A 24406-nucleotide genomic window follows, 5' to 3' on the forward strand; every position below is an offset into this window, starting at 1 on the left:
GCCTAATGCTCCATAGGCTAAGAAACCACTTTGGACACACCCGATGGTACTCCGATGTAAAGGGGCTCAAGTGCAAGCTTGGTTTGGTCTGTTTGGACATCGTGCAAAATTTGATCCAAGATAGGATGCATAGTTTGCATGGAACGTACCATATTCTCCCAAATCAATTTGGACGCACCTGACGGAACTCCTAAATGATGTGTGTCATATGAAATCTCGCTTCCGTCTGTTTGGAGATAGTGTTAGTTTCAACGCAAGATAGGTTCACGGCTTTTGGCTAATGCACCATATGCTAAGAAACCATTTTGGGCACACCCCATGGTACTCCTAAGTTAAAGGGCTCAAGTGGAAGCTCGGTTTGGTATGTTCGGAGATAGTGCTAATCTTGATGCAAGATAGGTGCACAGTTTGCGTGGAACATACCATATGCGTGGAAATCAATTTGGACGCACTCGATGGAACTCCTAGATGACATGTGTCATATGAAATCTCGCTTCGGTCTATTTGGAGACTGTTAGTTTCAGTGCAAGATAGGTGCATAGTTTGCACTAATGCACTATTGTCTAAGAAACCATTTTGGACGCACCTAGTGGTACTCCAAGGTGAAGAGGCTCAAGTGGAAGCTTGGTTCATTCTGTTTAGAGATAGCACTAAACTTGATGAAATATAGGTGCACGATTTGCATGGAACGTATCATATGCTCGGAAATCAATTTGGACGCACCTAATGGAACTCCTAGATGACATGTGTCATATAAAATCTCGCTTCGGTCTGTTTCGAGATAGTGTTAGTTTTGGTGCAAGATAGGAGCACAGTTTGCACCAAATCCACCATAGTCTAAGAAACCATTTTGGACGCACCTATTGGTATTCCAAGGTGAAGAGGCTCAAGTGGAAGCTTGGTTCTGTCTGTTTAGAGATAGTGCTAAACATGATGCAAGATAGGTGCACGGTTTGCATGCAACGTATCATATGCTCGAAAATCAATTTGGACGCACCCAATGGAACTCCTAGATGACATCTCTCATGGAATCTCGCTTCGGTCTGTTTGGAGATAGTGTTAGTTTTAGTGCAAGATAGGTGCCCAGTTTTCACCTAATGCACTATAGTCTAAGAAACCATTTTGGACGCACCTGTTGGTACTCCAAGGTGAAGAGGCTCAAGTGGAAGCTCAGTTCGATATGTTTAGAGATAGTGCTAATCTTGATCCAAGATAGGATGGACGGTTTGCATGGAACGTACCATATGCTCGGAAATCAATTTGGACACACCTGATGGAACTCCTAAATGACATGCGTCAAGGAAATCTCACTTCGGTTTATTTGTAGATAGTGTTAGTTTCAATGCAAGATAGTGAAAGGTCCAAATGGCTAGAGGGGGTGAATAGCCTATTTAAATTTTCTACAAACTTCAACTAGACAAGTTGATTAGTAAAACAAAAGGCGAAGCTATTCTAGTACTAGCACAACTAAGCTATGCAAGCCACCTACACAAGTCTAGAAAGAAAGCTAAACACTAGTTACAACAAGAAAGCTAAGCTAAACAAGCTACACAACTAGCAAGGTATGCACATAAGTAAAGGAGAGGTGAGTGATTGTTATACCAATGTTGTAGAGTAGAAATATAGCCAATCAATCAATCACAATTATAGGAGAATCCTCGGCAAGAGATGACACAAGATTTTTTAACGAGGTTCACTTGCTTCCCAGCAAGCTAGTCCTCGTTGTGGCAATACACCCACTTGATGGATCACAAGCAAATTGGCAATCCAAAGCCAAACCCTCAGCGGGTGCCACACATCCACTCACAAGATGGGGATCCTCCAAGCCACGAGCAATCCACTAGAGTAGCCAATTGCGATTTCCCGCGGGGAAGGCTCAAGAACCCCTCACAAAACACTTGGTGAGGCTCGAAACAATCTCCAATCACGAGATCAACACCACCGCTGCTCCAAGCCGTCTAGGGCGTCGGGAAACACCCAAGAGTAACAAGAAATCCACAGCAAACTCAAGAATCAAGTGCCACTAAATGCAACTCTCAAAGCAATGCACTTCAATCTCACTCAATCTCACTAGGATTATCAATCAAGCAATGAGATGAGTGGAGGGAGTGTTATCTAGCTCAATGTATGCCTCAAGTAATCAAAAGTGCAAGAGATTGCCTCCCAAAGCCGGCCACCTCCTATTTATAAGCCTCCTCAAAGAACTAGCCGTTGGCCACTTTCACTGGGCTAAAATCGGGGGCACCGGACGCTACCAAGTGATCACCGGACGCTCGACCCCTAGCGTCCGGTGCTTAGGGGTTGGCCACGTGTCCTTCTTGAATCTCGCGACAGTCTCTAATGGCTACCTGCGAAACACCGGACGCTCTGCAGGTCCACACTGGACGCGTCCGGTCCTCAACGGACTAAAACTCAGAGAACTCTGCAAACTTGTAGGGTCACCAGATGTGAGCCACTAGACGAACCCTGAGCGTTCGGTGCTCACCGGACTTAAACTCAGAGAGGGTCGCCAAAACGCCCGCACACCGGATGTTGAGCACCGGACTCACTCCGGTGCGTCTGGTGCACTCTGCTAGACCCGACAGTACACCGGACGCTAAAGGCCACCACGCAGTGCGTCCGGTGAGTGTCTCTCAGTGAAAAACACTCCCGCGACTTCTCCAAATTTTCCACCGGTGCAATAGAAAATATACACTTACTTTTCTCAAAAGTGCCGAATCCCGCCCAAACCCCTCTCAACCCTAGGAACTCCACCTCCTTTGCAAATGTGCTAACACCAACAAGTGTCCACCACCAAAGTGCATGTGTGTTAGCTTTTCACAAACATTTTCCCGAAGGAGTTAAGTTAGCACTTTACAAGATCCTAATGCATATGCTCAAGATATGGGCCTAGTAGCACTTGATTCGAGAGATGACCGTGATTTCCCCTCTTGATAGTCGGCTATCTATCCTAAACCCGGTTAATCACTTCTCTACTCATGTTAGACCGACAAAAGTAAAATCCTATGTTTATACCTTTGCCTTGATAACTTTGCTCCTCGTCTATCACCATGATCTTCACTTCATGCTTTATCCCTTTGTGATCATGTGGCCACCTTCCATGCCACCTTGCACCTTCATCACATGTGTTGCTATGCCTAACTCAAATCACTTAACCACAGGGCATTAGCTGTCACAGAACCGACCAAATTATAAGAGTTCAAGTGTAGAAACGATCGACAAGCAATCAAGTTTCCAAACTTGAGCCCATATAATCCCGGTAGTCAATTGAAATCACGAAGGACTTCAAACCAACTTGCACAAACCAAGATCGTAATAATTCAGCACAACACAGCGAATGTTACATAGTCATTCATTGCCGTCGAAGCGGCACCACATCGGAGTATTAAGTTATTACAACACTTGTTTGAAGTAGTATAAGCAAAATAGTTACACACACACTTTCCAAAGTTCAGTTCATAAGTTCGAGTTACTGCCAGAGTCTACATCATCCTTTCAAAAGCACAGGTACGAAGTAGTATAACATCATCCTTCCAAACTTGCGGTCTTCCGGCCTGAGTCATACTACTCGGCTTCGTGGTCGGAACGAGTTATCCGGCGAACTAAGTGTTAGGCATGCGTTCAACATGACAGGAGGACGTACATCGGTCGGTCCTTAGCTGCCACAGATGGAGTTACTACAACCTTGCAAAACTCCGCCCGGCTTAAGTCAAATTAATCAGGGTCCATCCATGATAGCACATATAGACCATCGTGATCCGACACAACCCTATATCGCGCAGGTGACAGGAAATCACCCGACTTCTACCGCTTAAGGCATGGCTAAGCTGCTACTCGATCCTAACTCTATAACCAGGGTGTGGTGAGTTATCTGGACAAGGATGGAGTAAAATGCAGCAAGGGTGTCATCACAACTCCTATACTTAATGCATCAATAGATATAACATATTTAAGTAAACTTTCGAAAATAAAGGGAGACTTAGAATGCTCCGGGGCTTGCCTTTCACGAACGAGGCTGGCTCGTGACTCGGGCACTCAACTTATTCTTCGGGCTCCTCGAGTCCGACTTGCTGGACCTCCACCTCCGGGTTGCCCTCCTGGCCTTCGGGGTTCCCTTGCAGATCGAAGGAGGCTGCCACGTCCGATGCACCTATTGCATGCTCGGTGAATGAGAAGGTGTGCATACAAAAGAATGAATGCTTAAACTCACTGGGCACTCATTTACGGAGTAATAGCTATAACAAGTTCACACAAGTTAACAAGTTAACTTAGCCCAAAACCTATCATGATAGCCTATAACAGCAAGCATCAAACAGCAGGATTAGCTCAGTAAACAGATCATAACTATTGCCACAAAGATCCAACAAATTTAAGTGAGGACATTCTGGAAAGCTTATGAAATTGTCTACAAATAATCTTTAAACATTACAGCAAGATTCATAAGTTAAAGAAGCCATTTAAACAAAGTTCCAGGTTCTATCCCAGAAAAACAGAGAACACCTATTTCTGGAACCTAACTTGGAAAGATCATAACTTCAAAACTACTAGACCAAATGATTCCAAATTTAAACCACAGCTAGTTCAATAAGTTTACAACAACTTTGATTTAGACAAGTTTTCCAGAAAACCAAGTTATCATTAAGCAAAAGTTAAATTACTCCCTTGCTGTCCAGAACAGCTTTGAACCCATTAATTAATTATTTGATGACATAATCAAAATATAAACCATGCCAGCCACATGGCTTATGAGCACAAGCATATCATAAGACAACCAGAACATCAGATGATAACCCTCAAACATTTACTTAATAAGGCATTTATTAATTAATTCTAGAAAGGAGCATAATTACAAGATACCAGTCGAAGTGCTCAGAAAAATGTACAAAAATTACAGAAGCACAAGTATAACATCAAAGCATCACCATAAAAATTTCAGCGCAATTGCACATACCAAATTAAAGATATGCATTTAACATATGACAAGGAGTTTATTTCATAAATTCAGAAACATGACTTATATGATGTCAAACAACAGATTTCAGATTATTTACACATATGAATGTCATAAACAAGTTTACCACCAAAGTAGAACACCAGCATAAGCACCAATTATTTTATATGATTTAATCAAGGAAACAACCTAAATTTCAATCATAAATTACATATCAAAGCTGCAGTACTCCAAAAATCATATAATATTTATCAAAGCACTCTAGTACCACACAGAGGCTACGGTAAAATGTTTATGGCAAACTAAACAGTATAACCAGAGATATGAATTTATTCATGAATAACAAGATTAAATTCTTAATAAATATTTTCCCAGAAAACATGGTTCATTTTATATTTTTATTAAAAACTAGCCTTCTCAAGGAATACCACAAAATTGGTTTCACAATTTTTGGATCTCAGAAACAGGAGATATGATTTTTACAAGAAAGCCAAAAATCTGGATTTGAATAAAAGGAAGGAGGTGACCGTTGAGTCACTGGCAGACGGGACCCGCGCGTCAGTGACACCAAGAACAAAGGACTCCTTCGCTGGCAAATGCTCGCCGACGGTGAGCTTCTCCGGCGGATCCAAGGGCACCAACGTGCTCCTGGAGGGATTCCGCATCGATGGAGGTAGGTGGTGCTAGGGTTTCGGCTACGGAGAGGGGTCGCCGTCGGCCATGGCGGCACGGTGGAGCTACCCCGGCTTACGCCGGCCATCTCCGACCGGTAGAGCGTCGGGGAAGGGTGGCTACAGCATCAGTGAGTCAGTGTGGAGCTTTCGAGGTAGGAACGCCTAACCCTAACGGCTCCGGTGAGCCTGCTCACGTGCGAGGTGCTCGTCGGCGGTGAGCACGGCGGTGCGGCGGCCGTGTTCCCGCGTGACGGTGAGGTTTTAGCCGGAATGGCGTGGTGTGGACCGACGCCAAGACCTAAGCAGAACCTAACGCTACCCAAAGAGAAGAAAGGAAGCAAGGGTCGAGCAGCGGCGAGGTTCGCCGGAATCGGTGTCGCGACGGCCGCGAACCCGACGACGGAGAACTTGCGAAATGCCGCTCACCTCGGGGAGATTTCGTCCAACTGATGGGTGGAGAAGATGGAGGAGCTCGAGGCAGACTTGGAGGCGCTCGGAGGCGAAGTGAGACGGAGAGGCGAGGGCGCGAAGAGCTTGCGAAGCTCTTGGCGGCAATGGCGACGCCGTTTCCGCCAGAGCGAGCGCGAGAGAGAGGAAGGAGGAGAATGGACGGGCGCTGAGTGAGTGCGGGGCGCCGTGGCGTCCATGCCAACACCGTCGACCTGACGAGCGGGGCCATCGCCGGCGTACGGGCACCATCTGGCGGACAGATGTCGCGCTGGGCGTTCTCGACGGTGAGCTCCTTTCTGAATCAGACCTCGCTATCACCGACTGACAAAGCAACTTCGTCGATGATTAACTTCCAAACCAGAGTGAATTAGGAGATGATGCAGTTGACAAAGTTGGAGTTCCAATCGAGTTCTACAACATTGTCAACTAGAGAAAAAGCCAGATCGGCATGGATTGAGAGATATAGAGTTTTCAAAACCGATCAAGCAAACCGGTTTCATTCCAGGACTTAGAAAATTTCCTAAGTGTTGGAAACAGTCCCAAATCTGCCTTGTGGGTCAATTTTGAGCTAGATGTGGTCATTTTCATGAGATGGCCATAAAACAACTTTTGTTCCTTATAAAATTTTCTACAACGTTTCTGTAGAAAGTTTTGACATGCAAACATTTTATGAAACACTTTTTAAAAGCCTAAGCAAAAGAGGTTTCCAGGGCCTATTTGCATAAGTATGTCTTAAGTGATTATTTTGGAGAAGTGATCAACATGAACATTGTTCCCAAGGTTAAGTTAAGCATAGATAAACTAATTACCAAGGCATAGAGCACAAACACAAGCATGGTTCACTCAAACATAAGCATAGGAAGCCTATTTAAGCAATTTAGATGACATTTTTGCATAGAATGACATGGCCCAAGATAGATGATGATCATGATATGCTTTGAGTAGATGATGATGCTCATGCTATGCACATGATTAATGCAACCATAACACTGGGGTGTTACAGCCCTCCCCCCTTACAAAAATCTCGTTCCGAGATTTGAAAGCTTACTGATTTTCGAAGAATGTTTTGTAAACTTCTTTTAAATAATCCTCCGTCTCCCAAGTAGCATCTTCTTCCCCGTGGTTACTCCACAACACCTTGTAGAGCTTAACCACCCAATTACGAGTCTCCCGTTCCTTGCGATCAAGAACCGCTACGGGTTTTTCTTCATACACCAAGTCTGACTTCAACTTGATATCTCGAACTTCCACTCGTTCCTCCGGTACACGAAGGCACTTCTTTAATTGTGATACGTGGAAGATAGGGAAAATAGCTCGAAGCGCAACTAGGAGTTGAACTTTGTACGCCACATTCCCTTTCTTTTCGAGAATCCGATAAGGTCCCACATAACGAGGTGCAAGCTTTCGCTTGACTCCGAACCTTTGTACACCCTTCATCGGAGACACCTTGATATACACATGGTCACCAACTGAAAACTCAATCGGCTTTCTTCTTTTGTCGGCATAACTTTTCTAACGAGCTTGAGCAGCTTCCAGATGTTGCTAGATGGTACGGACTTGCTGCTCTGCTTCGTTCATGAAATCGATACCATAATACCTTCGCTCTCCGGCTTCTACCCAATTCAACGGGGTTTGACACTTTCGACCGTACAGGGCTTCAAATGGAGCCATCTTGATACTCTCCTGATAACTATTGTTGTAGGAGAACTCAGCTAATGGCAACCACTTAACCCAAGAACCTTTTGAAGAGAGAGCACATGCCCTCAACATGTCTTCTAGGATTTGGTTAACCCGTTCAGTTTGACCAGCCGTTTGGGGATGATAAGCAGAGCTACGGACTAAATGAGTACCAATCTGCTCATGTAGACATTCCCAAAAATGAGCAGTGAACTGTGGTCCACGATCTGATACAATAGTTCAAGGCACACCATACTGACGAACAATGTGTTCGAAGTACAATTCTGCATATTGATGTGGACGATAGTCAGTTCGAACTGGAATAAATCGAGCAACCTTGGTCAAACGATCTACAATCACCTAGATGGAGTCGTAACCCTTAACAGAAATTGGGAGTCCAACGATGAAATCCATGCTGACTTCTTCCCATTTCCAACCAGGAATTGACAAGGGTTGAAGTAAACCAGCTTTCATGTGAACAGCCTTCACACGACAACAATTGTCACAACGAGCGACAAAAGCAGCGATCTCCTTTTTCATCTTTGTCCACCAAAACAAAGGTTTCAGATCCTGATACATCTTGCTACTACCAAGATGGATAGACAATTTGGATGAATGAGCTTCAGACAAGATCTGATTTCGTAGTTCACGGTCTTTTGGAACCACTAGCCGATCTTTGAACCAAAGAATTCCGTTCTCATCGACCCGGAAATGCTTGGTTTCTTCTTCCTTCATTTTCCTCTTTATATGGTGGATGCCTACATCTGTTTACTGCAATTTGATGACTCGATTGCGAGGAGTACTCTCCAGAGAAATCTGGTTGAGTACAAGTGGATGCATAAGACGTGACAACAACGGATCTTCCACTTGGATTGAGTGACAGTGCGCTTTCCGACTCAAGGCATCCGCCACCACGTTCGCCTTGCCCGGATGATAGTGCACTTGTAGATTATAATATTTAATCAACTCAAGCCACCTTCGCTGTCGCATGTTCAGTTCAGGTAGAGTGAAGATATACTTGAGGCTCTTATGATCGGTGTAGATATTACACAGATTACCCAGCAAATAATGCCTCCAGATTTTCAAAGCATGAACAACTGCTGCCAATTCTAAGTCATGAGTAGGGTAATTGACCTCATGCTTTCGAAGTTGGCGCGAGGCATACGCGATAACGCGACCTTCCTGCATCAACACGCAGCCTAGACCGATGCCTGACGCGTCAAAAAAGACATCGAAGGGCTTTTCGATATCAGGTTGAGCTAGAACAGGAGCTGATGTCAGCAATGTCCTCAACTTGTGGAATGCCTCTTCACACTCAGGCGTCCACACAAACTTCTCATCTTTCTAAAGTAGCCGAGTCATAGGCTTGGATATTTTTGAAAATTCCGGAATGATCGACGATAATATCCAGCCAGACAAAAAAAACTCCAAACCTCGTGCACCGAAGTTGGAACTTTCCAATCCAGCACTTCTTGCACCTTGGCTGGGTCTACCGATATGCCTTCTTCAGATAAGACATGGCCCAAGAAAGGTACTTTCTTCAGCCAAAACTCGCATTTGCTAAACTTGGCATAAAGTTGATGTTCGCACAAACGCGACAACACTATACGCAGATGCTCTACATGCTCCTCTTCATTGCAGGAATATACCAAGATATCATCAATGAAGACCACCACAAACTTGTCCAATTTGGGCATGAACACCGAATTCATGAGATACATGAAGTGAGCAGGTGCATTTGTAAGACCGAAGGACATGACGAGATACTCATACAACCCGTACCTTGTCGAGAAAGCTGTCTTAGGCACATCTTCAGGACGGATCTTGATCTGATGATACCCAGATCGCAAATCAATCTTGGAGAATACCTTAGCTTTAGACAACTGATCAAACAAGATATCAATGCGAGGAAGAGGGTATTTGTTCTTGATGGTTACCACATTTAAGGGACGATAGTCCACACACATGCGCAAGGATTGATCCTTCTTCTTCACAAAGATAGCCGGACAACCCCACGGAGACGAACTAGGACGGATAAGATCCTTCTTCAACAACTCATTCAACTGGGTCTTAAGCTCAGCTAGCTCATTGGGTGGCATTCTATAAGGTGTTCTAGAGATAGGAGCGGTACCTGGAATCAACTCAATTTTGAACTCCACATCCCGATCCGGAGGAAGCCCGGGTAAATCATCAGGAAATACATCCGGGAACTCACAGACCACCGGAATGTCCTGAATAGCCTTAGATGTAACTGCATTCACAGTGCTATGGATTTGAATATCACGAGGGAGTTGCACTAGAAATGCCTCCTTGGTATTTGGGTCTTTCAACATCACTACACGAGTGGTGGTGTCGATAAGAACTCCATTGCGACTCATCCACTTCATCCCCAGAATTACATCTATGCCCACACTGTGTAGAACAACCAAATCAGCAAGAAACTGACGGCCTCCTATTTCCAGAGTTGCCCCCAAAACCACTTGATTGGTGGAAATATCATTTCCCGCAGCACTAATACAATAACTGCCCTTATCAAGTGTAATTGCCTTGATATTATGCTTAGACACAAATTCGGAACTCACAAAAGAATGCGATGCTCCTGAATCAAAAAGCACAAGTGCGTCACATTGATTGACCAGAAACTTACCTGCCGTGACTACCTCACCAGCAGGGATTGCCTCCACGGTTGTGTAGTGAACACGCCCCTGACGGACGTTCCCTTGGTTGCCCTTCTTTGGTGGGTAAGGACAGTTGCTCTGCCAATGCCCGGTTTGATTGCAGTTCCAGCACGGATGGTTGGCAGGTGGAGTCTTGGCATAGCAGGGACCCGTGTTGCCCCTAGGAAGAGCAATAGAGTACCCCTTGCAGAAACCCGTCTTCGCCTGATTCTTCTTCACCGGAGGGTGGTACCGCTGGTTAGGCGTTGGAGCACGGAACGGTGGCTTAGCTGCCACTGGAGCCTTGGACTGAGATGACCCTGCTCCGCCCTCAAAAACCCTCTTGCGAGTCTTGGTCGCAGTGTACACAGTGTTATAGTTCTCTTGAGTGAGAGCATCACTGACAAACTCATTGAAAGTTGCACACTTAGTGCGGCCCATAGTCTTCAGCAACTTGGGGCCAAAACCCCGCTTGAAACTAGCAATCTTTTTCACCTCAGTGTTCATAAACTCAGGAGCATACCTAGACAAATGATTGAAAGCATGCAAATACTCCTTCAAAGTTTTGTTGCCCTGAGTTAACTGCATAAACTCCGTATGCTTCATCTCCATGACACCAGGAGGAATGAAATGCCCTTTAAAAGCATCACGGAAAGATTCCAGTCAAGCACAGTGTCGGCTGGAAGAGCTTCCCGATACTGATTCCACCAGATGCCTGCCGGTCCTTGCAATTGATGAGCTGCATACTCTACCGTCAAACCTTCAGTCAACCGAAGCAAGCGGAACTTTTGTTCCACCGTGTTCAGCCATTCTTCAGCTTGAAGGGGTTCTTCAGCTTCTCTGAAAGGTGGGGGCTTTGTATCCATGAAGTCCTTGAAGCTACTGTACTGGTTAGGAGCTGGCCCTTCATGTGCATTATGACCACCCTGATTCGCCATCCTATTGATGGTTTCAGTGAGCATCCTCTGATTTTCCACCATCATTTGCATTAACTCAGCAGGATTTGGTGGTGGTGGAGGAGGGGGTGGATTCATGTTTGCACGCTGTTCTGCACCTCGGGTGCCACGAGACATCTGTAAAGACACAGTCAGTGAGCATTGATGATGACAAGATTTGTCGCATAAGAACTTATATTTATTCCTGAAAGTATTCGAGAGAATTGCTTTACAGAAAAGGCACAATAATTCAATTTCGCATAACAACATCACCAATCCAACACATGACAGAGATATCCACAATATGCACCACAACAGAAAACATTGTCATACATAACGAACGTGTCAAGATTACACATTGGGTCCACAAAGTTATTACACCATCCCAGTACATGCCATGAGTCAAGGTCAAAGTTCCAGATTACAACATGGGTACAACAGCACCACGGCTGACTGGCATACTCCAAAAGATCCTCACATAACACTACCCACTACTCCCTACACCCCAGGCTCGTCGTCCGAGTCAGCGTCGAAGATCGCCTCTCCATCCTTGTCGCTAACCGGCTCAAGCTCCTCGTCCTCCACGTCCTCGTGCAAATGTGGTGCAGCCATTGCTGGTCCATCGACCTCCATACTATCATCATCGGCCACAATCACCTGAGGTCCCACCTCTGGATACACGGGTATAGGGCGAGGAATAGGGTGTAGCAAGTTGTTGAGACGGTGAATCTCCACAAGACAAGCCTCAACCTGATCCTGCAGATAGTTTTCCCGCTCAAGCGACTGAACTCGGTGCATCTCCCATTCTCGGCGCCTGTTCTCCGACACGCGGAGTGCAGTGTCCCTCTCACGAGTGATCTGCACCAAGCTCTCCTGTAAGGTCTCCCTCTCTCTAGCTAACTGACGCATCTGATCCTGCTTATGATCTCTCTCTAATGGCCTTCACCCACTGCTGCCTACGGTACTCCGCAATGTCTTCCCAGTCATTGCGGTCCTTCTGAGCTTACTCCAGGAGTCTAGCTTGCTTGCGAAACTTGCGAGCACGCTTTTTAGCCTTCCGTTGCATCTCCTGAGCCTGGCGAACAGCCACCATCACCTGTGCATAGGTGTCCTCTCGCTGACTGATCAGCTTGAGCACAACCATCATAGCACTCATAGCAGGATTAGAACTCTCAGCTCTCTCTCCCCTGCCTCGAACCAAGGCACAACCATCAGCCTGTTTCCACTCCGCTGCTGCTGGATCAGCACGGGGAATGGAGGCCGCTGGTCCTCCCGTCAGCTCATCACCACACCTCTGATAGATATCGAGCAGGATAGTCTGGGCTGCAACCTGAGCTGCCTCCCAAGGAGTCTACCCATCTGAGCTACAAGTCCAGCCTGTCCATGCAGGCTTGTCCCCATGTGGAGGGACAACTCCCTACACAGCAAACCACTGTATCCCTCCTGTGCTCTCCAACTCCCACCAAGAATACTGAGGTGGCTCAGTATACCCGACAGTCTGTAACACTCTCCAGAGCAGGGTAGGAGTGCCAAACTCGCTCAAGAAAGTGTCACTAGGACGGGGTGAAGCAGGTGCGTCCATCTGTGGAAAGGAATAGGAATACCATGGGTAAAAGAGGATTAGTTTAAGCAACATTATTTAATTAAAAGGGACGAAATTGTAAGGGATGGAGTAGATAGAATGTATGTATGAATGCGACATGATGCATGCACGAACCGTACGTCCTCACAAACTTAGAAAATTAATATTCTAACAGATATACGGTGGCATACATTCGTCTCTCGATACGATAACTATCGATTTACACGTACGCTGTTAGAGTACCTGCAGAAAACTTCATTTCAGCCCAACAGTTCCCAATATATCACTCAAGAAAGCAGTAAACTAAGTGCACATTGCTTGGACATGTCCAACATGCACAAACAATGACACCACAACTACCCGAGAAATTAAATGCTCCCCAATTAAGTTTCTTTCGTGGTTCCATGGTTTTGACATGTAACCACTCCAGAAAACCACCGCGAACACTCCCCTAGACCGCCGTTTGGACGATCATGCTCTCACAGCTCACACTTACCAGGGCGTAGGTGCGACGTTGCATAATTTAAATCTAGCGACATATGTGGCTAATTCACATATGAAGGCTACCTCCACCATTAGACCACAGGGTAGCATAGGGCGGTCATCACACATCCATACCTGAGTACTGCTGGAGTTGCATAAATAAAATCCCCCATGTCAGTACTTAAATAGCAACCTATAGTCCTTATGTGGGCAAGGAGCATTCGACCACTGGCATAACTTAAACATTGATTTGCACCATTTTATTTAAAAACTCTTTTGTTTTTAAATACACAAACGCTACATTTATAATGCTGAACTTGCTCCGATGCCAGCTGTCACAGAACCGAGCAAATTATAAGAGTTCAAGTGTAGAAACGATCGATAAGCAATCAAGTTTCCAAACTTGAGCCCATATAATCCCGGTAGACAATTGAAATCACGAAGGACTTCAAACCAACTTGCACAAACCAAGATCGTAATAATTCAGCACAACACAGCGAATGTTACATAGTCATTCATTGTCGTCGAAGCGGCACCACATCGGAGTATTAAGTTATTACAACACTTGTTTGAAGTAGCGGAAGCAAAATAGTTACACACACACTTTTCAAAGTTCAGTTCATAAGTTCGAGTTACTGCCAGAGTCTACATCATCCTTTCAAAAGCACAGGTACGAGGTTGTTAGAGAACCGTGCCCAACGGTTAGTCCTCATCCCTAGCGGGATGGAGACAGGTCTTGCAGAAGCCGTCATAAAAGATGTCATCTGCAACAGGTGGGAATAAACTCTGAGTACGAGAATGTACTCAGCTAGACTTACCCGACTAGTAAAACATAAAAGACACCAAGGATCATGCAAGGCTAATATCAAGTGGAGCTGGTTGACTCATCGTTTGCCAAAAGCTTACAATAGAACTAAATTATTTTGAGAGCATCATATTTATTCGTCATCAGCCTACCACTAGATTAGCACCTGTACTACAACACATCACTTGATTATTACAAACAATAATAACCATATCAAATTCATCATATGTTCTTCTTTGCTATCATCATTATAATGAACCAAGTTCATTAGTGAATGCTACGTTTGCCGCTGCTCTATCAAGTTCTAACTAACCGGGAGAGACGGCGATTCGAATCGAATTCCTATCTAGCTGGAGGGTTATTCCTAGCACTCACCCAAGCATCCCCCGTCCGAGATCCAACGGGTCACCTTTGGTACAACTCAGGAATCGCGGCTCCGATCAGCGCCGCACTCCCAGGGCTACCACTCTACCAGGGAGGTCAGGAATTTTAACTCACCTGCCTTTGGGCTTACGCCAATGGTCCCCCGCACACCGCACTTCCTCCGGTAGTGCGCACTTTATACTTGCCGGTCTTCTGGCCTGAGTCATACTACTCGGCTTCGCGGTCAGAACGAGTCATCCGGCCAACTAAGTGTTAGGCATGCGTTCAACATGACAAGAGGACGTACAACGGTCGGTCCTTAGCTGCCACAGACGGAGTTACTACAACCTTGCAAAACTCCGCCCGGCTTAAGTCAAATTAATCAGGGTCCATCCACGATAGCACATATAGACCATCGTGATCCGACACAACCCTATATCGCGCAGGTGACAGGAAATCACCCAACTTCTACCGCTTAAAGCATGGCTAAGCTGCTACTCGATCCTAACTCTATAACTAGGGTGTGGTGAGTTATCTGGACAAGGATGGAGTAAAATGCAGCAAGGGTGTCATCACAACTCCTATACTTAATGCATCAATAGATATAACATATTTAAGTAAACTTTCGAAAATAAAGAGAGACTTAGAATGCTCTGGGGCTTGCCTTTTAAGAACGAGGCTGGCTCGTGACTCGGGCACTCAACTTCTTCTTCGGGCTCCTCGAGTCCAACTTGCTGGACCTCCACCTCCGGGTTGCCCTCCTGGCCTTCGGGGTTCACTTGCAGATCGAAGGAGGTTGCCACGTCCGATGCACCTATTGCATGCTCGGTGAATGAGAAGGTGTGCATACAAAAGAAAGAATGCTTAAACTCACTGGGCACTCATTTACGAAGCAATAGCTATAACAAGTTCACACAAGTTAACTTAGCCCAAAACCTATCATGATAGCCTATAACAGCAAGCATCAAACAGCAGGATTAGCTCAGTAAACAGATCATAACTATTGCCACAAAGATCCAACAAATTTAAGTGAGGACATTCTGGAAAGCTTATGAAATTTTCTACAAATCATCTTTAAACATTACAGCAAGATTCATAAGTTAAAGAAGCCATTTAAACAAAGTTCCAGGTTCTGTCCCAGAAAAAACAGAGAACACCTATTTCTGGAATCTAACTTGGAAAGATCATAACTTCAAAACTACTGGACCAAATGATTCCAAATTTAAACCACAGCTAGTTCAATAAGTTTACAAAAACTTTGATTTAGACAAGTTTCCCAGAAAACCAAGTTATCATTAAGCAAAAGTTAAATTACTCCCTTGCTGTCCAGAACAGCTTTTAACCCTTTAATTAATTATTTGATGACATAATCAAAACATAAACCATGCCAGCCACATGGCTTATGAGCACAAGCATATCATAAGACAACCAGAACATCAGATGATAACCCTCAAACATTTACTTAATAAGGCATTTATTAATTAATTCTAGAAAGGAGCATAATTACAAGATACCAGTCAAAGTGCTCAGAAAAATGTACAAAAATTACAGAAGCACAAGTATAACATCAAAGCATCACCATAAAAATTTCAGCGCAATTGCACATACCAAATTAAAGATATGCATTTAACATATGACAAGGAGTTTATTTCATAAATTCAGAAACATGACTTATATGATGTCAAACAACAGATTTCAGATTATTTACACATATGAATGTCATAAACAAGTTTACCACCAAAGTAGAACACCAGCATAAGCACCAACTATTTTATATGATTTAATCAAGGAAACAACCTAAATTTCAATCATAAATTACATATCAAAGCTGCAGTACTCCAAAAATCATATAATATTTATCAAAGAACTCTAGTACCACACAGAGGCTACGGTAAAATTTTTATGGCAAAATAAACAGTATAACCAGAGATATGAATTTATTCATGAATAACAAGATTAAATTCTTAATAAATATTTTCCCAGAAAACATGGTTCATTTTATATTTTTATTAAAAACTAGCCTTCTCAAGGAATACCACAAAATTGGTTTCACAATTTTTGGATCTCAGAAACAGGAGATATGATTTTTACAAGAAAGCCAAAAAATCTGGATTTGAATAAAAGGAAGGAGGTGACCGTTGAGTCACTGGCAGACGGGACCCGCGCGTCAGTGACACCGAGAACAGAGGACTCCTTCGCCGGCAAATGCTCGCCGACGGTGAGCTTCTCCGGCGGATCCCAGGGCACCAACGTGCTCCTGGAGGGATTCCGCATCGATGGAGGTAGGTGGTGCTAGGGTTTCGGCTACGGAGAGGGGTCGCCGTCGGCCATGGCGGCACGGCGGAGCTACCCCGGCTTACGCCGGCCATCTCCGACCGGTAGAGCGTCGGGGAAGGGTGGCTACAGCATCAGTGAGTCAGTGTGGAGCTTTCGAGGTAGGAACGCCTAACCCTAACGGCTCCGGTGAGCCTGCTCACGTGCGAGGTGCTCGTCGGCGGTGAGCACGGCGGTGCGGCGGCCGTGTTCCCGCGTGGCGGTGAGGTTTTAGCCGGAATGGCGTGGTGTGGACCGAAGCCAAGACCTAAGCAGAACCTAACGCTACCCAAAGAGAAGAAAGGAAGCAAGGGTGGAGCAGCGGCGAGGTTCGCCGGAATCGGTGTCGCGACGGCCGCGAACCCGACGACGGAGAACTTGCGAAATGCCGCTCACCTCGGGGAGATCTCGTCCAACTGATGGGTGGAGAAGATGGAGGAGCTCGAGGCGGACTTGGAGGCGCTCAGAGGCGAAGCGAGACGCAGAAGCGAGGGCGCGAAGAGCTTGCGAAGTTCTCGGCGGCAATGGCGACGCCGTTTTCGCAAGAGCGAGCGCGAGAGAGAGGAATGAGGAGAATGGACGGGCGCTGAGTGAGTGCGGGGCGCCATGGCGTCCATGCCAATGCTGTCGACCTGACAAGCGGGGCCATCACCGGCGTACGGGCGCCATCTGGCGGACAGATGTCGCGCTGGGCGTTCCCGACGGCGAGCTCCTTTCTGAATCAGACCTCGCGATCACCGACTGATAGAGCAACTTCGTCGATGATTAACTTCAAAACCAGAGCGAATTAGGAGATGATGCAGTTGACAAAGTTGGAGTTCCAATCGAGTTCTACAACATTGTCAACTAGAGCAAAAGCCAGATCAGCCTGGATTGAGAGATATAGTGTTTTCAAAACCGATCAAGCAAACTGGTTTTGTTCCAGGACTTAGAAAATTTTCTAAGTGTTGGAAACAGCCCCAAATCTGCCTTGTGGGTCAATTTTGAGCTAGATGTGTTCATTTTCATGAGATGGCCATAAAACAACTTTTGTTCCTTATAAAATTTGCTACAACGTTTCTATAGAAAGTTTTGACATGTAAACATTTTATGAAACACTTTTTAAAAGCCTAAGCAAAAGAGGTTTCTAGGGCCTATTTGCATAAGTATGTCTTAAGTGATTATTTTGGAGAAGTGATCAACATGAACATTGTTCCCAAGGTCAAGTTAAGCATAGATAAACTAATTACCAAGGCATAGAGCACAAACACAAGCATGGTTCACTCAAACATAAGCATAGGAAGCCTATTTAAGCAATTTAGATCACATTTTTGCATGGAATGACATGGCCCAAGATAGATGATGATCATGATATGCTTTGAGTAGATAATGATGCTCATGCTATGCACATGATTAATGCAACCATAACACTGGGGTGTTACATTAGCAACTTGGTGTCATTAATTACCAAAACCAAACTTGGGCTTTCAATCTCCCCCTTTTTGGTAATTTATGACAACCATCACAAAGATATGAAATGAAATCATAATGAACTTGAATTGCTTGTCCAAAGCATTTTAATCATGAGACAAGGTTTGACAAACATTTCAATTTTGGTTTTGGTAGTACTAGCTCCCCCTACATATGTGCTTCCATGAGTTTGGTTCAAGTTTGCACATATGCATGAATTAGAGTTTTAGGATATTTATTACTACCAAAATGATGCTAAGGTATATAGAATGGACCTTTGAAGCGTGATACCAATTGGAGTTGCCAATATACCATCCTTAGCACCAATGTAGCTAGACATACATAAAAAAACACAAGATACGTCATGAGATCACATTATATGTCTAGATGCCACAAGAAAATAAAACTCTATGCTAGAATTCAAAGCATCTTTCAAGTTCTATTTCTAGCAAGCACCAGTCAAAGAAGAGTAGTGAATTTAAGCTTGGAATGCAACACCTCATTATGTTAGTGCACATTCAAATGCAACAAGGTTCATGAGCTTGCTCCCCCTATTTGTGTGCTCAAGTTTAAAAAGTTTTCTCTTCTTTTCTCTCCGTATCTTTGTTTCTTTCCCCTTTTTGACTTTATCTTTGTTTCTCTCCCCCTTTGTCATCAATGACCACAAAGGTTCAAATTTTAGTGAGAATTAAGTCAATCAATGTGAGGGTAAAATTATGGTTCAATCTAGATCACTTGCCTAAAACATGTAATTCGGTTTGATCCAAGGACAAGCTTTTTCACACCTCATAAAGTATAAGGGTTATCTTGACCATGTAGAATTACACACCATAAGCTCATATTCTAGATTCAACACTAGGCTTGCAAGCTCACAAACATGTCATATGCTACCACTAGATCAATCGATCATAGAAACAATAGCGGTACCATACATACATCAAATCCTTTTGATTTTCATGAATGAGCCTATTGTCACGCAAACATGTATATATGTTCTAATCATATCCTTAGCAAGTATGAATGCTATGTCAACCAACTTTACCTTGCTTTGTTGGAGGAGAGGCATGTCATATATAAATGTGGGGGGTACACTCATCTCAAGTTGGATAAGTTAAGTATGTTCAATTCATTCCTCAACTTGCAAAATCTCTTCTCATCAAGTGGCTTTGTGAAGATATCGGCTAGTTGATCTTCGGTGCCAATTCTTTCAATGCTAATATCACCCTTTTGTTGATGGTCCCTTATGAAATGGTGCCTTATGTCAATGTGCTTGGTTCTTGAATGTTGAACCAGATTTTGTGTCATCTTGATTACACTTTCATTATCACATAGCAAAGGCACATTCTTGAATTTGATTCCATAGTCATTCAAGGTAGCTTTCATCCAAAGCAATTGTGCACAACAACTACCGACACTAATGTATTTGGCCTCAGCGGTTGATAGTGCAACACTATTTTGTTTCTTTGATGACCATGAAACTAGAGACCTTCCTAGCAATTGACAAGTGCCACTTGTGCTCATTCTATCAATCTTGCATCCACCATAGTCGAAGTCTGAATAACCAATCAACTCAAAGTTAGACCCCTTGGGATACCATAATCCAATATCATGAGTGCCCTTGAGATATCTCAATATTCTTTTGGTTGCCTTCAAGTGACTTTCTCTAAGTGAAGCTTAGTATCTTGCACATTTGCACACACTAAACATCACATCTGGCCTTGATGCGGTGACATAGAGCAAACTTCCAATCATAGATCGGTATAGCTTTTGATCTACCATATTGTCACTTGCATCACTACCTAATTGATCATTTGAGCCCATAGGTGTGCTCATTGGTTTAGCTTCTTGTAACCCAAACTTCTTGATCATGTCTTTGATGTACTTTCCTTGACTCACAAATGTGCCATTCTTCATTTGCTTGATTTGAAGACCAAGGAAGTAACTAAGCTCTCCAATCATGGACATCTCAAACTCATTTGCCATCATTCTTCCAAACTCTTCACAAAAGTCTTGATTGATTGATCCAAAGATGATATCATCAACATATATTTGCAACACAAACAAGTCCTTGCCTAGCTTCTTGGTGAAGAGGGTAGTGTCAACCTTTCCCATCTTGAACCCTTTAGAGAGAAGGAAATCTCTCAATCTCTCATACCATGCTCTAGGTGCTTGCTTTAAACCATACAATGCCTTCTTGAGCTTGTAAACATGGTTGGGTTTCTTGTCATCTTCAAAACCGGGAGGTTGTTCAACATAAACCAACTCATTCATGTATCCATTGAGAAAAGCACTCTTCACATCCATTTGATAGAGCTTGATGTTGTGGGCACAAGCATAGGCTAATAATATTCTAATTGCCTCCAATCTTGCAACCGCTGCATATGTTTCTCCAAAGTCAAGACCTTCAACTTGAGTGTAGCCTTGTGCTACTAATCTTGCTTTGTTTCTCACAACTACACCATCTTGATCTTGCTTGTTTCTAAAGACCCACTTGGTACCAATTATATTGTAGTTCTTTGGCCTCTCAACAAGCTCCCACACTTGATTTCTTGTGAAGTTGTTCAATTCTTCATGCATGGCATTTACCCAATCGGAATCTTTCAATGCATCTTCTATTCTCTTTTGTTCTTCAAATGAGACAAATGAATAGTGCTCACAAAAGGATGCTAGCCTTGATCTTGTTTGTACACCACTTTGAATACCACCAATGACTTGATCTAATGGGTGATCCCTTGCTATGCTTGTAGGTTGGAGTATTGGGAGTTGATTGCTTCCACTAGCTTGATTTTGATCTTGATCATCATCATGAGAGCCACTAGTACTAGCTTGATTTGAATCAATTTGCACTTCTTGATTGATCATGTGAATGTCATTATCATCATCAACTTGTATTGGCCTTATGTCACAAACATCCATGTTTTTCATTGCATTAGCCAATTGATCTCCTCTCACATCATCAAGATTTTGAACTTCATTTTGAGATCCCTCGGTTTCATCAAACTCCACATCATGGACTTCTTCCAATGTGCCACTTGTCAAGTTCCAAACTCTATATGCCTTGCTTGTGGTGGAATAACCAAGTAAGAACCCTTCATCACATTTCTTCTCAAACTTGCTCAATCTGGTGCCTTTCTTGAGAATGTAGCATTTGCAACCAAACACTCTAAAGTATGCAATGTTTGGCTTTCTTCCATTCAATAGCTCATATGGTGTCTTCCCAAGCTTCCATGGCAATACAAACGGTTGATATAATAGCAAGCCGTGTTGATAGCTTCACTCCAAAATGAATGGCTAACATTGTATTCACTAAGCATTGATCTAGCCATATCAATCGAGGTTCTATTTTTCCTTTCAACTACACCATTTTATTGAGGAGTGTATGTCGGAGAGAATTGATGTCCAATGACAAGATCATCACACAATTCCTCAATTCTTCTGTTCTTGAATTCACTACCATTGTCACTTCTAATCTTCTTGATAGTGGTTTCAAACTCATTTTGCACCCTCTTGACAAAAGACTTGAATAGATCACAAACATCACTCTTGTCATAGAGGAAGAACACCCAAGTGTATCTAGTGTAGTCATCTACTATCACAAATCCATACTTGTTGCCACCAATGCTAGTGTATGTTGTTGGCCCAAATAAATCCATGTGCAATACCTCAAATGCCTTTGATGTGCTCATTTCACTTTTCTTAGGATGTGCATTTCCAACTTGCTTTTCGGCTTGACAAGCACTACATGGTTTATCCTTCTCAAACGTGACATCCTTCAAGCCTCTAAGTCATGCCTCAATAGTTTGTTCAATTGTTTCATTCCAACATGACCAAGCCTTCTATGCCACAACCAACCCAAACATGATTTGCTAATTAGGCAAGATGTCAATTGAGTGTCACTATCATTGAAATCAACCAAGTATAAGCTACCATGCCTAAATCCTTTGAATATCAAGTTTGATCCATCAACACTAACCACCTCAACATCATCACTACCAAAGATGCACTTGAAACCAAGGACACAAAGTTGTGCAATTGACAAGAGATTGAAATCTCGGCTCTCAACTAGCAACACATTTGATATGCTCATGTCATTTGAGATAGCAATTTTACCAAGCCCTTTGACCTTGCCTTTCTTGTTGTTGCCAAAAGTGATAGAATCAAAGCCACCATTTTGATTTGTATCAATTTATTTGAACATACAAGACTCTCCGGTCATATATATGTTGAGTGCACCCACTATCAAGTACCCAATGCCTTTCTTCGGCTTTGTAATTGACCTACAAGACAAGATCAATTCTTTTTAGGTACCCAAACTTGATTGGGTCCTCCAAGGTTAGCAACTAAGCTCTTTGGTACCCAAATGGCTTTTTTCTTTGAGCCCATCCATGGTGCACCAATGAACTTAGCATGAACACCTTTTGTATCCTTGGTAAGTACATAGAAGGAATTAAGCTTAATTGACGATACATAAGCTTTGGGTTTCTTATTCATGCATTGTTGCTCTAGGTGACCAACTCGCGACTTCTCCAAATTTCCCATCGACGCAATAGAAAATATACACTAAATTTTCTCAGAAGCGCCGAGGGAGAGAGGAACCCAAACCCCTCTCAACCCTAGGAACTCCACCTCCTTTGCAAATGTGCTAACACCAACAAGTGTCCACCACCAAAGTGCATGTGTGTTAGCTTTTCACAAACATTTTCCCAAAGGAGTTAAGTTAGCACTTTAATAGATCCTAATGCATATGCTCAAGATATGGGCCTAGTAGCACTTGATTCGAGAGATGACCGCGATTTCCCCTCTTGATAGTCGGCTATCTATCCTAAACCCGGTTAATCACTTCTCTACTCATCTTAGACCAGCAGAAGTAAAATCCTATGTTTATACCTTTGCCTTGATAACTTTGCTCCTCGTCTATCACCATGATCTTCACTTCATGCTTTATCCCTTTGTGATCATGTGGCCACCTTCCATGCCACCTTGCACCTTCATCACATGTGTTGCTATGCCTAACTCAAATCACTTAACCAAAGGGCATTAGCAACTTGGTGTCATTAATTACCAAAACCATACTTGGGATTTTAGATAGGTGCACGGTTTGTGCCTCATGCACCATATGCTAAGTAAACATTTTGGACGCACCTGATGGTACTCCTAGGTTAAAGGGGTCAAGTGGAAGCTCGGTTTGGTCTGTTCAGAGATAGTGCTAATCTTGATGCAAGATAGGTGCACAGTTTGTATGGAATGTAACATATGCTGAGAAATCAATTTGGACACACTCGATGGAACTCTTAGATGATGTGTGTCATATTGAATCTCGCTTCAGTTCATTTGGAGATAGTGTTAGTTTTGGTGCAAGATAGGTGCACGGTTTGCGCCTAATGCACCATAGGCTAAGAAACCATTTTGGACACACCCAATGGTTGTTGGGTATTTTAAACGCAAACAGCAAAATCCGCAAGCGCACGGATACCGATGTAGCCTTCACCCGGGAGTATTCCAGAGTATCGATTTTCCACAGAGAACGTGAGTGTACTAATTAAGATCCAAGATCGCCCAAGGATAACTATATAATTATTTTTGGTGGGAAGAGAGGAAGTTTCCTGAGAGTTCTCTAGTTGATCTAAGAATCAAGAATTACTTCAAGATTATCTATATCAGGACATCAGAGCACTAACCACAGAAAGAGATGAGAAGGGGGCTAGGAAGCTCTGACTACGGTCCTACAAACACCGATCCGAACGAGGTGGAATACGTCGACCGTTAGGGCTGTCACTACCCTAGGGCTACCACAACAATCCGCAGGATTGGGTGCAATTCCAGGTAATTGCAAGACTAAACACCACGTCTAATCTATTAATTACTACTCTAATGTTGCAAAGATTAGAGCACTTGATGCAAGCGGGAATCCAATAAATAACTTGAATGTAAATAAAAGTAATTAAAGAACTTAGGATTACGAATTGAAGAACCTGGAGAACGATGAAGAACGAACCAGTTGCTGCAAAAGTACAATATTGAGGAAGATCCGACAGATCCGGCTCCTCCTCCTCCGCTCTCCTCTTCT

Source organism: Sorghum bicolor, chromosome 10 (assembly GCF_000003195.3).
Source record: "Sorghum bicolor cultivar BTx623 chromosome 10, Sorghum_bicolor_NCBIv3, whole genome shotgun sequence".
Taxonomy (NCBI): Eukaryota; Viridiplantae; Streptophyta; class Magnoliopsida; order Poales; family Poaceae; genus Sorghum; species Sorghum bicolor.